General features: G+C 36.2%; 1 long non-coding RNA gene across 1 annotated transcript; it reads right to left on the bottom strand.

Moving 5' to 3' along the window:
• Positions 1-350: 350 nt before the first annotated feature.
• LOC122025367 lies at positions 351-2,809 on the bottom strand. Its single transcript, XR_006123677.1, has 5 exons — positions 2,521-2,809; positions 2,072-2,421; positions 791-914; positions 586-651; positions 351-425 (listed from the first exon to the last, which is right to left on the bottom strand). It is a non-coding gene; the product is annotated as an uncharacterized LOC122025367 (long non-coding RNA).
• Between the last annotated feature and the right edge of the window lie 1,253 nt (positions 2,810-4,062).

The following is a 4,062-nucleotide window of genomic DNA, read 5'->3' as shown; positions in this document are numbered from 1 at the left end:
GTTAAAGACTGTGTTGTTAAAGGGGGTACTCAAAGACAACAGTTAAAAAATATTGTCTTTGAAGGCAAAGACATTAGTTTTACAACGGTAAAAAATCGTTGTCTTTTTTCAAATAAAAAACAAAAAAAATAAAATTTTCTACTGTTATAAATTATTTAAAATATAAAATTCAAAAATAAAATTTAATATACAATTTTCCAACGTTGGAAAATAATATTTTCAACATTCTGAAACAAAATTTATATGCAATCGACGCATAATAACAAGTAATGACACTAATAAAACAAAGGTAGAGTAATACAACAACATGAAATTTTTGCTTAGATGTTGGTGAAGAGGTGACACTGTAGCTCCCATTGCTCCTTAATCTGTTGAAGTCTCCATTGTTTTTGGCTTTCCGACCTTCTTCCCTGTACCCTTGAGGACTACTACCCAAATAAATAAATAAATAAATATATATATATATATATATATATATATATATATATTAAAAATTATTCATAATGTACTAAAGAAAAGAAACACGTAATTAGTGCTAATGTACTTATAGCATTGACAAAAAAAATAAAAGTAAACTTGAATTACCATTGCATTACAAGTAGCTGGATAATGCAGCTCTGAGTCCACTATGATGTGCCTCACCATTTCCATCTTCACAAATTTATCAACATAAATATGGCAAATTCCATATATACAGAATATAATAAATCATAAGACATGAATCTCCATTTCTTTGTAACTACATGGTAAAAGGAGTAACAAAAACACACACATAGACTTAAGTATATACCTATTCATAAATATAATCTTGTATGTATTCAGCTATCTCGGAGTGTACTTCATCAATTTCTTCTTGAGAGTACTTGGCTTTTGTTAAACATAGGTAGGGGTTTTCTTCATGTCCTCAAGCATAGCTATATATGATCATGAATAAAAAAAAATTAAACAATTAGATCAAGTGGGCTAACAAATAAATTGTATTCTTCCATCATTGGTGAATATCTTAATTATTTAGGCAAACAGTGCATATCTTAGAGTTGGAACCTGATAGCAACTAAATTTTTCTAGCATTATGTAACAAAAAAAAATCTCAATGATTAAACCACTATCAACCTAATCAAGAAAAGACTAGCTCTTGATGCCCACCTTGTGACGGACATCAACTACTATAACACAAAATCCGGACAGATAAAGAACTTGAAGGAATATAATGAGTAACTTCCATTGGCAAATGGTGATATGCAGAATAGAACAAAGGAACTTCAATGATGGAATATTTCAAAAGTAATTATGTTACACATAAATGGTAGTTCTACGTAGTCACCAACCTAGAAGAACCACCTAGATATCCCCAAGCTACTACTCAACAAATTCTTAACAAACACCAATTTGGTGAACCCTCATCAAGGATCTTCTTCATGTATGATTTTTTTCAATGTAACAATAATCTTGCTGATGTCAACCAACCACATCTCAGGAATGATACAATCAAGTGGGCATGGAATACATCATGCAAATATTGGACTAGTTATATTTTCCATACAATAACTAATTGAGGGGTAAGAATAAGTAGACCGGTAATATAACACAATTAAGTTTATCTAATGAAATTCAAGTTGCCTGAACATCCAATACACAACTACAAATTGGCTGAGAATCTCACTTGGAAAGATAATACTAGTGCGAACTATACAACATTATCAACAAGATATAATAAAAAGATTATTCCTAAAGTAAATTAGTTAAAGCACATAGGAAGATATCTCCCCTAAGGACTCTACCTCTCAGCAAATCTATTGCAAAGGGGAAACAGAAAATAAATTCCACTTTAGATCCACAGATTACAACAAGAGTTGACTGTGGTATCTTTTGCAACCAATAACAGTTCCATAAATAGATGACAAGGGATCACACACACCTATTGTCTGGCGTCCTTAGCAAACTTATTGCAAAGGGGAAACAAAAAACAAATTTCACTTTAGATCCACAGATAAGAACAACAAGGGTAGAGTATGATATCTTCTTAAACCAATAACAGTTCCATAAATAGATGACAAGGGATCACACACACCTATTTTCCGACGTCCTTAGAAAACTTGGCATCAAATGGGACGAAGGTATGGGCATGTGCTACGGTGACACCCGAGCCATGCTGGAGTTCAATAACTAGCCATCAGATAGCCATGCTCATCTGCTCAAGTCGAATGGCACTAATCGGCAAGATCCCAGGGGTGGCGTTGAGGCTCCCAGGTTTTGAAGGAGCTGATTTCGTGGCCTCGTCTACGAGACACTCGGAGTCATCGACTCGACGAACTCCTCCATCTGGTCACAGGTGACGCGGAATAACTCCCATTACTATTTTCGGGCCGGAGGACTGGTCCTTTGCCTCCAACACGGAGGTAGTGGCTGGAATAGCAACAACTGGAAGTAGGAAAACCAACGGTAGAAAAGGTGAAGAATTACGAAGGGGGGCAAATAAAAAAAGGAGGATCAAGAGGACAATACCTTGTCCTCACCCACCTGAGAGCTCCAGGGAAGAGCAGCGGTAGTATGGAAGGTGTCATGCTCCAGCGGATGATGGGGTCCTAGCGGCTATGAGGCCATGTGAGATGGTTGGGAGGTGAAGGGAGAAGGAAGAGAAATGGAAGGGAAGAGCCTCGTGTGGTCTCAAAGTGAGTAGCGAAGGAGAATTATAGTCTTGACTGCGTCACTACTATTCGAAATGGAGGATGAAGGACGACGTCGGAAGCGCTCTTCGGCGTGGCCTAATCGGGCTGTTCACGAGCGCGGGGATGAAAGTGGTGGGAAGAACAAGCGACGGCAGACAGCGATGATTTAGGGCAGTATCGACTTTTAAGCCCAACGTAGATTTTAATTAATAAATATAGTTTTATAATTCAAATAGATATTTAAGGACTAACCGATTTATTTTATTAAAATATAATAAAATTTTATTTTTAATTTTTAAAAATATAATAAATTTTATATAATCATAAAAATTTATTTCTTATTTATTATTATTATTTATCTAAATAAATTTAATTAGTTTAATTTTTAATTAGATTTGGTCCAATAAAATCAATAAAAAATTATATATATTCGAGTCATGACTGTTCCATAAAATAATATTGGAACTAGAACGATAGAGTCTGTGGCGATTACCATGACCGTTCTGACGAACTATTAAGGAGATTGTGGAGCGGAGGTCAGCAACCGCAGCTATGGCTTCGCTAGGCATCTGGGAAAAGAGTGAGGAGTTAGGAAAAAATGAATTAGAGTTATAAAACAACTTTTAAAGATAGCTGCTGTTGGGTTTTTCGGACCGCGAAAATCGCTTTTTCGCATCGCGGAAGCCCCGAAGCCCCAAGCCACCGGATCCGTGCGAAGTAGAAATAAAACAAAAATACGAGTACAAGTTTCTAATCTAGATCTACACTAGATTTACAAAGAGGAAACCTTTTATACCTTCGATGCGTGCCCTTTTTCGTATCCCGCTCGTCCAAGGAGATGCCGGATCTTAAGTTGTCAAAATAGACAACTCTCTAGAAATATCCACACGAACTAATTAGGTGGAGAAGACCAAACAATAGGTGTGCTAGCACCTAGATAGTGTTCGGCCAAGAGAGGAGAGGGAGATCAAGGAGAGAGCTTGAGGAAGAAGAAAATGTAAATGACTCTTGAATGAAAAATGAATTCATTCCCTTCACAAAAGTGGCCGGCCACTATCACAAAAGTGTAACCCCCATTTTGCATTAAGTGTGGCCATTAAAGAGATTTGTAACCTCCATGAGGTGGCACACACATGTGCTAAACATGATGATGTGGCACCTCATCATTGGCCACTTAATGCGAAGTCACAAATGATGTGGCATAAATTCAAGTCAAACTTGACTCTTCCTCTTTCTCTCAAGTCAAGTCAAACTTGACATAATCTCTCTCATGGTGGCACACCCAGATGTTAGGATGTATACTAAAAGCTTAGCTTTTGGTATAAACATTTATCTAGAAATAAGAATCACATTGGTCAAATGTCTACATTTATGATAAATGTAATTGTTCAAT

This window comes from Zingiber officinale, chromosome 9B, assembly GCF_018446385.1.
Source record: "Zingiber officinale cultivar Zhangliang chromosome 9B, Zo_v1.1, whole genome shotgun sequence".
NCBI classification, from domain to species: Eukaryota; Viridiplantae; Streptophyta; class Magnoliopsida; order Zingiberales; family Zingiberaceae; genus Zingiber; species Zingiber officinale.
Note: the sequence above shows the minus strand (reverse complement) of the source record. Positions and strands in the feature narration are given on the sequence as shown.